Source organism: Tursiops truncatus, chromosome 14 (assembly GCF_011762595.2).
Source record: "Tursiops truncatus isolate mTurTru1 chromosome 14, mTurTru1.mat.Y, whole genome shotgun sequence".
Lineage (NCBI taxonomy): Eukaryota > Metazoa > Chordata > Mammalia > Artiodactyla > Delphinidae > Tursiops > Tursiops truncatus.
Window position 1 is genome coordinate 68,262,645 of NC_047047.1, and position 12,557 is coordinate 68,275,201.

At 50.3% G+C, this 12,557-nt stretch overlaps 1 protein-coding gene across 3 annotated transcripts in view; it reads left to right on the top strand.

Moving 5' to 3' along the window:
- CIB4 (calcium and integrin binding family member 4) overlaps nt 1-12,557 on the top strand; it is a 99,014-nt gene that overhangs the window by 34,293 nt on the left and 52,164 nt on the right. The window lies entirely within an intron of this gene.

Here is a 12,557-nt window from a genome sequence, read left to right on the forward strand (position 1 = left end):
GGCCTGGCACAGCCCAATCTAGACTTGGGAGTGGGTGTCCCTCCCAAAGTGCTGTTTTAACCTGACCATTCTAACTTTTAGAAAATGTCCTGGCAGGTATTTTGTTTTGATATTCCTATTGTCAGTAATGCATAGAAGAGGCAAATTCTGGGGCAGGACAAGAGGGCTTTGGGAGGCAGATCTCAGCTGGGAGTAAGAGGGAAGAACTACTTCCAGGAGCTGGGTTGGCTGTGGGGTCCTTGCTTAGACCTGAACTCCAAGGAAGAGGGATACTTGGAAGATGCCTGATGGTGGGAGGAGGTTTATTCCTGGCCACCTGGAGGTAGTTGTGGGTGAGGTGGGGAGTGTGCTTGAAAAGAACATTGAAGTTAGCTCGAGGCTGTGGGCTCTCAGCAGAGCCACTTCTGAGAACAATGATAGGATACTTTCTGGTGTGTACTTCCCTTTTCCTCCCTAAGATTTCAGGCAATGTTGTTAACTTGTCTTTTGCCGTGGTGTAGAGAATTAGGAGAGAGCTTGGCCCATGCGTTGGGCAGAGGGACTGAGGTCTGCCTGGCTCTGGGTGTAAGGGTACCTTGGGGAGAGATCTGGGCAGAGTGGTAGGAGGGGCAGCTGAGCAGGGAGCCAGGGGCAGAGCTCCCTGGAGGGCTTTGTAAGTCATTTGAAGGAACTGGACTTTATCTTGTAGGTCCTGGTGAGCCACTGAAGGATATTAAGCTATAGAAAGAAAACCCAAATGAATATCTCATAAATTTGTAGACAGCTGGAGTGGACATCTACTGTCTTTGTCTGGCCAATACCTCTTCTACCTTCCTGTGGTAACAGATCCCTTCTTTCCTGTGGGGAACCTATTCCATCTGAGTTGGGTAGAGCTGATTGCAATCTTCTCGAAAACAGAGAGTGTGCCATTCCTGAAGCCTACACGATCCTTCCTTTTATTCAATACATGAGCCAATAATATATTTTTTCTCACTTAACCTAATTTGTCACATTTCTCTTGCTCATAAGAGAGAATGCTCACTGACAGTTGTGTGTTCTCCCTTTCTCTTCCCTAGACTCAATATCCTCAATTCATTTGACATTTGAGATGGTTTCTAGACCCCTCCCTGCAAAGTCATCCTCCTCTAGATGGAGATGTGCGCACCAGTGTCCCTGGGGGACCTTCTCTCTCAGGGTTGTATTTCAGTCAAGGACATGATGGGGTCTTCTCTGGAGAAATTGAGATAAAAGGTTGATATCTGTGGATCAAGTGCTGGGGAAGACTTTTGGGTGAGCCTGGTCATAGCCATGTATGATTTGAGGTATCTACACTTCTCTAAAGAATGAAGCAACCTGGTTCTACCTCAGGGAGTTCTCAGAGGCCAGCACCTTGAACAACTTCAGTTTCTAAGTGGAAGGGAAGGTAGAAAGGAGTGTGTCCTCATGATTGGCCAAAAGGATCCCAGGGTTTCCCTGAAATATAGATGGAACCACTCAGTCATCTTAACTGGCCATTAATGAGCTGATCCATAATTTAAAAGAGGCTTCAAGAAACATCAAGGGGAAGGGGACAGGGAGACACTCGGGCCAAACCTGTCCTTATCATTATCTGAGGGGGTGTGAGTGTGTGTGTGTGTAGAAGGGAATAGCGAGCCCACTTCCTTCCAGATCCTACAAGGGTTTCCATAACCCCCTTGGTTACAGTGAGCCAAGGACCTGCCTTCAACAGAACAGGCTTGGATTTAAACTCCTAGTTGATGGATCTCCTCAATGCCCTTTATTTATTTATTTATTTTTTTGCGATACGCGGGCCTCTCACTCTTGTGGCCTCTCCCGTTGCGGAGCACAGGTTCCAGACGCGCAGGCTCAGTGGCCATGGCTCACGGGCCCAGCCGCTCCGTGGCATGTGGGATCTTCCCGGACCGGGGCACGAACCCGTGCCCCCTGCATCGGCAGGCGGACTCTCAACCACTGCGCCACCAGGGAAGCCCCTCAATGCCCTTTAGAGGCTGCTCAAACCCTCACCAGGTCCTGCTCAGTTTCTTCTTCCTCATTACTAAGTTACACATAAAATTAAAACCCTATGTGTACCGTGTTGGGTGTTTCCAAGTCCTATGGCCTTATGAGGGCCACCTTGCCTTTGAATATCCAAGGGAAAATGGATCAAACCCTCAACCCACAGTAGAGGGAAATCCGGGGTTTCCTGCAAGACTTTGGGGGGATTTGTTCCCAATCTCCTCTTACCTGTTTCTACTGAATTAATTCCCTTCCTTCCTTCCTCCCTTGCTTCCTTCCTTCTCTCCCTCCCTCCCTTTCTTTCTTCCTTTCTCTCCCCCTTTCTTTCTTCTTTTTTATGCTTTTGTCCCCTGAAGCTGTTTTCTTCTCTCTGCCCTGTGTCAAGACACATATAAAATATAGATCCTTTCCCTTGATTCTCCCCAAAGTAGCCCTAGCATAGGGCGTGTGTGACACATTTTCCTACATATAATTGGGAGAGCCGTGTTGCATCTTCGTACGGAGAACAGCGTAAAGGTGCATATCAGCGGGGCTTCCCACGTGGCGCAGTGGTTGAGAGTCCGCCTGTTGATGCAGGAGATACGGGTTCGTGCCCCGGTCCGGGAAGATCCCACATGCCGCGGAGCGGCTGGGCCCGTGAGCCATGGCCGCTGAGCCTGCGCGTCTGGAGCCTGTGCTCCGCAACGGGAGAGGACACAGCAGTGAGAGGCCCACGTACCGGGCGGAAAAAAAAAGGTGCATATCAGCTATTCCCTTGCTCTTCCCCACCCCCACCGCATCCAGTACGTTTCCAGCCTCACTCCCCCTCCCCCCTTCCCCCCACCCCGGACCGGAGCCCGCCTCCCACAGCATCATTTCCCCTGCGGAGCAGCTCATTCCCACCGTCTGCCCAGACGGCGTCCGGGCCAATCTCTGCCTGCCCAGAAAACGTTAAGGACCAGTTTGAAAATTACTTTTGCCCTTAACACAATCAAATTATTGGTCTTAACTCCTTCTCCTACCCGTCTCTGTAGGCACGTTAAGGATTCATCATCCCTTTGATATGAATTAGGCCGCCCCCTTGGAAGGCAGAAGTGCTAGAGTAATTCCGTTGGTGGTTTAAATCACAGCTTTTTCCTTCCTGCTGCTCAAGTTTAACTATAGCCCAGAGATGTTTCCATTGACCTCACCCACCTAGTTTGACATATCCTTCCCCCTCTGGCTGCACCCCTCCCTTGTCAGCACCTCCAGAACCCTATCCTATGACCCCAATACACAAGCCTTCTCAAAATAACCCAAGCCCTTATTTCCCAGTGCTTGCTGTCCCCAAGCTGGAAAACCAGCCACAGGGACCATAGGAAGTCCCTCTTCTCCCTCCTCCAGCAAAGTCCTAGGAGCCCTGCTGCTTGCCTGGGGTCACTCTGTGTCTATGAGGCTGAGGGTCTCACAGTGTGTGACACGGTCAAAGAATGGTGAGCCCTGGCAAGTCCCCAGCACCCACTGGGGCACCGAGCTGATGCAAAGCCTCAGGAGGTGTTCATCTGTATCTAAATCGCAGCTCCAGTGCCTTCTAGGCCCTGAAGGGAAGCAGTCCAAAGGGAACTTGGTCTCCCCAATGCTGCAGCCTCATCCTGAGCGACTCTCCCTCTATCACTGTGCCCCAGCCACACTGGCCTCCCTCCAGCCCCTCAGAACCCCAGCATCCTGGACCCCCAAGCCCAGGAGCCAGGACAGCCTCTGCCCCCACAGGTGGAGAAACGAGCATGGATTCAGGGTATGTCTGGAGGCAGAAATGGTCAGTTGTTGCAGTAAATATGGTGGTGGTGAGCATGCTGGACCGCCTGGGTCCCTCAGCACCTGGTCTAGGGCCATCCTTACCAGCACTCAGGTACTTCTTTTCTGGCCATTTTTATGTCAGCGTGGCTCAGCCAGCCTCCAGGGGAAGGATGGTCAGGGGGACTGAGGGCTCAGCAAACTTTGCTGCCAGCTTAGAAAGCTCCCTCACAATGACACCAGGAAGGGTAAGAACTGGTGGGAACAGAAGGCGGGGGAGCCTGGCAAGGGAGTGGCACTGGGCTTCCCCACTGGATCAGAATGGGGGCAGGACAACCCAAATGGCAGGGGTCCCTGAACTTCAGTCTCGTCAGCTGCCCACTCTCTGTAGCCGTGAGGAAGAGCTCCCAGCTGGCCGGCTGATCTAATTTCAGGAACCCTCTCTTCTGAAAGACAGTTCACACTCAGCTTGGTCAGCTCCAACTTCCAGAGGCCTTCGGGCTGACTTCCTTCTTCAGAGCTCCGACCAGATCTGGCAGGTGGGCGACTCAGTCAATTGGGTTTGCCTGGTAGGGGACTGAGGGCACACTTTGGGAGTGGAGAAGGAGGCAGGGTCACTTGGGATGGCAGAAGAGAGAAAACAGCAAGTAGGGGCTTGATGTGAGAGGGGTGGGCTATTTGCTAAATAAAATGTAAACCTTTGCCAGGTTTTCTGCCAAGAAGAGAGAAGTGGCTGATGAAAACCATATGTCTCTAAGTAAGTGGAAGGGAGGAGCCCTGCTTTGCTGTATGTGTTGAGGATATGGCTGTTGGTCTCCCAAGCAATGGAAAAATCTCTATTTTAAAGAATACAATGTTTAAGAGGCGCTCTGAGACAAACCACATTTCGCAATTAAGTAGTTTACAAGGTCAGCAAAGGAAGGACAAAATAAACTAGCCAAAAAACGTCTTGCTAAATGCCAAAATTTGTTTAAAAGTTCAATGCTACCGTCCGAAACTGTAATATAGGCTTGTTATGGAGTGTTACAAAAATAGCCCAGAAGATGAAACTCTTCCTGGATGGAGAAACAATTAAAAATGCTTTAAGTACTGGTGCAGATATTGAATTTCTTCATGTTTGAAAAAAGTAATTAAAAAAGAACGCAAACTATGTCATTTTCTTTTTTAACTCTTTCTACATTGATCCTGAGGCAAAGTAAACCTAGAGACACAGAAAAACAGAACTACTGTTCACTCTTTGCAGAACGGAACTCTAATTTCTTCATCCAACATTCAAATTCGAGCATAATGCGGTTCCAGCTGGCCTTCCCTGAATTTCCTGCATGGAATGCTGCCGCTGGCTCTGCCAGCCAAACACCCTGCCCTCCACCCTGTTTGCAGGCTGCTACCTGTGGGGTTTCACAGGGCACTCACCTGCCCCTGGGGTGCCCTTTCTCCTGGCTCAATGGAAGGTTGTTAGCTGTTCTTCAAGGATAGTAATTGCCAGATTCTATCCACGCCACTGTAACTCCCATTTGAGTCTTTTGCATACATAGATTCTAGTTCTCTGGTGAAAGTCTCCATCTTGTCGTCGATTTTCTTGACCATTTTAATCACAGTGATTTAAAAATCTGTACTGCATCAGATAACGTCACTGTTTGGATCACCTGTGGGTCTGTTTCTAATATGGAGATACATTTTCGGCTCTGACTGATGGGACATTTCATCAGAGATGATTTATTTGGTTTTCTGGAAGGCAGTTCAAGTGTCGGAACGCCATCTTAATCCAACCTGGGGTTGAGCTGGCTTGAAGCTGGAGGTCAGACTTTGAAGGCTGCTCTGTTTCTGGCTCACCCAGGCTCCTAGCACCTCACCCTGCTGGGGTTCTCCCTGGGAGCCTGGGTTGTTTTCTAGGGTCCTTCCTCTTGGGTGGGCCTTTGATTCCCAGTTTGCTTCCCCAGCCCCATCTTACCGCCAAAACTCCGCTCAACTCTCTAGTCTCTCGTCTGTGCTTTGCGCTCAGCCCTTCACTACTTGGGTGGGCGGACGCTGCTTGTGAATCAGCAAATGCCTTTGGGGAAGAGGACCTGGGAATTGTGAACTAACCTACGGTGCTTCTCTTCTCCTCTCTTTTCCCAGACATCTTGGCCCTCAGGTCCTACTTGTCCGGCTGTTTTGAACTCCAAATTTGTTTCCTTACTCTATGAGGTCGCCAGAATCTCTCACTCAAGTTCTCAGATTCTTCTCCACTGCTTTCTCCTTGGTTCTTAGCCTCTTGGCCCCATACTGCTCACGAGCCAGGGATACCTTAAGGGGAAAAGTAGCACCAAATGGCACCTCCATATGCTCCCATCTCTCTGGGATCCTGACCTTTCAAACAAATGGCTGCAGAAAAAAGGCTTTTGGATTTTGTCCAGCTTATTTTTGGTGAGAGAACTGGTCTCGAAAGAGCCACTCTGATATTACAAGAAGTGGAATCCTCTACCCGCTCCATTAGAAGGTAAGCTCCCTGAGGTCAGGGAGCTTGTCTCCATCCCCACTGCGGTCCCAGGCAGATCTCATTCATGACATCTGACTATGACCTACGCCTGGACATTTCCAAATGTCTGTGTCCAGCCCGGAGCTCTTAGCCCCGCGTATCTGGCTGCCACTTGTCATCTCCAGGAGGCTGTTGCACAGAAACTCAACACGTCCAAAATCATGTTCTTCCCCCCAGTCTGTCCCACCCGCAGGCTCCCAGGTCAGGAAGGGGCATGTCCTCCATCTACCCTGCGGCTTATGTCAGAAACCCAAGGGTCCCCAGTAGCAATCCCCACTCCCTCCCCTCCCACTTCCAATCCCCAGTGCTGCTGATTCCACCTTAAAACGTCACACGAACTCACCTAGTTCTGTCCTTCTCGCCACCGCAGCCCTGTTCTGGCGCTGCTTCCCTCCCTCCTTCTTCAGGAGTCTCCTCACATTCCTCCCCAAAGCCGGGCTGGCCTCCTTCCAGCATGTTCGCCAGCCACCCTATGAGCAGAATGACCCCTTGAAAATAAAAATATGACTATGTCATTTCTCAGCATAACACCCTTCAATGACGTCCATTGCTTTCAGGAAAGGTTTGAAGATACACCCTCAAGGAGCCACCGGGCCCACAAGTTCTACCCCAACCCAACTTCCAGTCTCGCTTTGCCTGACTCGTGCCCTTGACACACATTCCACCCTTAGGCCCTTCTCAGCTCTGCCAGCACCTTGAGCTCCTCTCTCCCTGGGGGCTCCTCTGCCAGGAGACACTCTTCTCTCCTGTCTGCTTCTCTCCTGTCCACCCTTCAGGTCTCTGCTAAATGTCCCTTCCTCCAAGGAGCCCCTCTGACCCCTAGAGTTGGTGGTGTTGTCATTGTGTCCTGCACTCTGTTCACAGCACCAGCACAGAAACAATTGTACAGTTAACCAAGTGATTACGGCCTACGTTTCTCCCCTATTAGATGCCGATCTCCTTAAGGCCAGGGCTATGTTTGTCTGGTCACCACCATGTCCTCCGCACCAGCAAAGTCCCTGAGACATCTTAGAGGATTTGTAAATAGTTTTCTGAATCAGAGAATAAAAGATAGAGGTCAGCTGGCACTCCCCACCCAGCCAGCCACCCAGCAGAACACAGTGCAGGGAGTGCCCAGCAGAGAGAGGGAGGCTGGGATGGGGTTGCTAGTTAGCAAGTGTCTCTGAGAGCGTGACTCTAAAAATAAGGAATTCTAAATTGCTGTCTAATGCAACTTCTTATTGCTGGGCTTAACGCACTGGCCAGAGAGCCAGCAGATCTGGGTTCCAGTCCTAGGCCTGGCACAAATCATGACAAATAGCATTTTTATAATGCTTCGCAGTTTACGAGACATTTCCACAGATAGGATCTCATTCAACCAGCTCAGTGACCTCCAGCAAGCAGCTTTTAGAGGCCTGTTGGGAGGGAAGAGACCAGGGAATGAGCTGGGTTCCAGACCCTGCTCTGCCCTGCTCCCCACGGGATCTCAGGAGACTTTCCTCCAGGCCCTGAGTCTACTGTAAAATGAAGGGGTCCAACTAGGGGATCTTTGAGGTTAGTCTATTGGAATTTAGAACTGAAAACTCAGGACTGCTCCAATCAGAATGCAAAGTCTTTGGAGTGTCCTTTTTCTCTCACGTAGCAGGGCAGCGCCCCCCAGAGGCTCCCAACAATGCCATGGGTGCCCCACCGAGGTGTCCCTGAAAGGAGGAATGAAACCAGGACTTTTGTGCAGGTGGGTTACTTGAGAACCCATCCCAGGGAGCAGGAGTGAGGGGCTAGGGAGAGAGGTGGAGAAAGAGGAAAAGCCCAGCTGGGGTGTGTGTGTCCTGATCACTCTGTCTCAAGGGCTATAACCTCATCAGGCCCTGCTGAAAAGCCACAGAGCACCTCCCAGAGCTGTCGCTCAGAAGCACAGGCGTGGGAGCCTTTCTCCACCAGTTCCTAGCCTGACTGGTGGACAGTCACCCCAGGGAGTGTCACCCTGAACTTCTGGGCTGTGCTTACCTGCAGGCTGAGGAAGCTTCTTGATAGAGCAGTCCTGGGACAGAAAACGCAAGGAGAATCCTTCAGGCAACACTCTGGGATGGACCAAGCTCTCTTAGACCTGTCCCCGCAGCAGCCCCAGAAGTCAGAGTGGGACCTGGGACACCAGGGCATCTGATACAAGTCGCAAAGGGGCAGGTGCACCACTGTCCAGCCCCAAACAAGAACGGGAGCTGGGGCTCCCATTCCCCCACCGGTCCTCCACCCTCTGAGTGTCCAGGCCCCCCACCCTCTTTTCTGCGGAGCTTTGTGGTGTCCTGGGACATTGAAAATGCAGGTGGGGGTGTCTGTCCACCTGGGCAATTCAGATGGGGTTCAGCAGAGCCTTGGGAAACAAAATGTTCTGCTGGATCCTCCTTGAGTGACAGCTGGCTGGACCCGTGATGGAGCTCCGGCCCCACAGTGAGGAAGTGGGTCGCTTGTGTTCCCCTTCTCTTTGGGCAGTGAGTGGTGCTCCCTCAACAGTTAAATGGTTTGTCTGCAGGCTCTGAGCTCCCCAGGCCTGGCAGTGGCAGTGGCCCCAGTTGGGAGACCCTTGCCCTGCCTCTCTGGTGGCATAATACTTCTTCTCTGTCCTTCTTTTATAAACTCTGGTCTCTTGCTTCCCTCAGCCTTCCTTTTGGATTTTCAGAAGTCTGATTCGTTCATAAAACAAGGAACATTGGCTGGTTCTAGCTCTTTTCCTATACTATAACAATTTTACTTTTTCCCCAGGCAATGTGAATGGGAGACTAAAAAAAAAGAAAAAAAATGTCTCTTATGAGAAGGTAGAAAAGAACACGAAGATTTAAATTTCAAGATATTCTCTGTCCACAATTCTTCCTCTGGGTAAATCTGTTTAACTCCCAAATAAATTTCACTCTTCCTTTGGGGAGGAAGGGGTCTCTTTCTCTTCAAAAGGTTGGATCTAGTTCTCCATTTCTCTGACCGTACCCCAACCGCACTCCAGATTTCCTAGTGTTGTGTAATAAAGAATTCAGATAGCTTCTGTCCCTGGCCCATGGGAGGCAACCATTATAGCCTCAGGATTTCCCAAGTGAAAGGAATGTGTGTCTTCACTCTTCCTGGTGGGCTATTCAGACCATGTCTGAGCTCATGCTAATGAGATGACCCAGCATGGGGGCTGGCTGTGCCAGAAAGACCAAACGTGCAATTAGAGGGTTGGGTTTTGAGCCAGTTGATGTCAGCCCGACCGCTGCGGAGGAGTGGAGGGCTGGAGATTAAGCTCAATCACATGACTGATGATTCAGTCAACCATGCCTGCATGATGAAACCCCAATAAAAACTCTGACCTCAGGCTTGGGTGAGCACTTCCTGGTTCATGTTACATGGCAGTGGTCCAGGAGGGTGTTGCATCCTGAGGACACAAAAGCTTCACATCTGAGACTCTCTGAGGCTTCACACTATGTGTCTCTTTACTTGGCTGGTCCCGATTTGTACCCTTTATAATAAAACTGTAGTCATCAGTGGGGCACTTTCCTAAGTTCTGTGAACTGTTCTAGCGAATTATCAGACCTGAGGGAATAGTGGCCACTTAGCAGAAGTGCAGGTGGCCTGGGAACCCCAGAACTTGCAGCTGGTGTCTGAAGTGAGGGGAGTCCTGTGGAGGACTGTGTCTTTCACCGGTGAGGGCTGCACTAACAACAGATAGTTAGTGTCAGACTTGCACTGTGCCCAGGTGTACCCACCTGCTTCCTACCTCACCTGGGGAGCCCTACTCATCTGTAAGGAGGCTCTGTCTTCTCCAAGCATAGGCCCACGCCCCACCCTCATCCCAGAAGCCAGACACAGAGGCAGGAGAACTGCCTTTGAGATGAGCATGACCAGGAAGTTGACGTGTGGCGGGGTGAGAGGCCGTCTCGCTTGAAGGCACTGGGCAGTGTGGGGTGTGACCGGCTGGAATTCCCTACCCTTCCCCTCCTTTCCCCACTGTCAGTGTCCAGGCTCCAGCCTAGCTCGTCTGGCTGGTGAAGGTCACCAGGGCCCGTGGACCAGCCCTTCCAGGCCTGAGCTCCCCCTGACTTCCCAGGCCCCCTCCAGCTGCTCTTAATTCAGTGTTCTCCTCCTGGCCTGGCCATGGAGCCTTTCCTTGGTGTGTGCAAGGAAAGGAGAGTTTATTATCTAAAACTGCCCGAATTTTCCTCTCAGGCTTCCACTCCCTAGACTTACCGTTAATAATATTTCAGTGTCTTCCAAGTTGAATGACTATTTCCCATATAAATATGCTATCTATTTGAAGAGTTACTCTGTTTCAAACTCCCTGCTCCCCGCCCCCATTGCTATAACAATCCTACTCTCCCCCAGACAATATAAATGGGAAACTAAAGAACTGGTTTAAACAATCTCTTTGGATGAACCAGTCTCTCTGCGTAAATATTCAGCGTTTCAGGTTATTGTCGCCCCTTCTTTCCCCTAAGTCGGTATCTGGGTGCACGAAGCAGGCTCACCCGGCCATGGCGAGGCCTCCTTGGATCCGTGCTTGTCCTGTGCATCTTTGCCTGGGTCCAATGAGGCATGACAGTCACACCTGGACTTCAGGGTAATGTGCTGACCTGCACTGTGAGGGGTCCATGGTGTCCCATTTGCCTCTGGAAAAGTGCCTTACTGGGCTCTGCATTCTGGCCAGGTCTTTGCTTGAGCACTCAGCCCCTCTGATGTTCTCCCTGTGCCCCAGGGTCCCCTGCATGGCCAGGGAGGCCAGGAGCCCCACCGCGGTCACGCCTCCCCTGCCACTGGGGCACCTTCGCTCTGCACTGTGCTGGAAATGGCTGAGACCATCAGGCAGACCTCTAGAGGTGTGCAGCCCCCCTGACCCCTCCCCCCAATGACCTCGCAGAAGGGTGATTCGAGCGCCAAGATTTTCAGCACCCAGGGGTCCTCACTACCTTCCTCATCCCCTCTGCCCCCAAGATGAGAAGGGCAGGACTTCCACCATTTTTCTTCCTGCCTGCCAGGATGCCCTACAGAGACCAGAATCTGCAACACCCAGACCTGCCTTTTGCCACAACAAAGGAATTTAGAAAATCCTTTCTCCAGACAGAGGATGGCTTTCCAGTCTGCTCAGTTGCAGGGAATTCAAAAAACAAGCCTAGGGCTTCCCTGGTGGCGCAGTGGTTGAGTCTGCCTGCCGATGCAGGGGACACGGGTTCGTGCCCCGGTCCGGGAAGATCCCACATGCCGTGGAGCGGCTGGGCCCATGAGCCATGGCCGCTGAGCCTGCGCGTCCGGAGCCTGTGCTCCGCAGCGGGAGAGGCCACAGCAGTGAGAGGCCCACGTACCGCAAAAAAAAAAAAAAAAAAAAAAGCCTAGCTGATATTCAGAGCTGGGCAGTGACTTGCTTGAGCAAAATGTCCCCTTGCCTCCAGCACTGAATAACTATAGTGAGTGGAGCCCCCTGGGCTACAAGACCCACAGGCTGAGGAAATAGATCAGAAACGCTTTCAAAACCCAATATCTCATTTACACATTCCTTTAATAATATTTATGGTGGGCCTACTATGTGCCAGGCACTAAGTTAGGACATAAACACTCCTTGAAATTGTTTGTAGTAAAAACATTATTAAGATATAATTGACCTACTATACAATTCACTCAAAGTGTACAACTCGGTATTTTTCAGTATATTTACACAGTTGTACAATTATCACCACCATCTAATTTTAGAGTATTTTCATCACCCCAAAAAGAAATCCCATATTCATTAGCAGTAACCCCTCCCACCCATACTACCCTCCCCCTAGCTCCTGGCAACCACTAATCTAACTTTCTGTCTCTCTGGATTTGTCTATTCTGGACATTTCATATAAACAAAATCATACAATCTGCGGCCTTTTGCGAATAGCTTCCTTCATTTAGTATGACATTTTCAAGCTTCATCCACATCGTACCATGTATCAATACTTCAGTTATTTTTATTGTCGAATATTGATCCATTGTAAGGATACGTCACATTTTATCTATATGTTCATCGGTTGATGGGTGCTTGGGCTGTCTCCACTTTTTGGCTGTTATGAATAATGCTGCTATGAACATTCATGTACAAGTTTTTGACGTGGACAAATGTTTTCATTTCTTTTGGATATATACCCAGGAGTGGAATTGTTGAGTCATATGTGTTAAAAAAAAACACCCAAAATTCATCTGAGTAAATTTTAAAGTTCTTATTGGCTTTATTCAAGGATTCATGAATCAGGTGGCATCCAATCTAGCAGACAGAAAGGAGCTCGGATGAGCTGTACGAAAGGAAAGATTTTTATAGGCAGAAGGA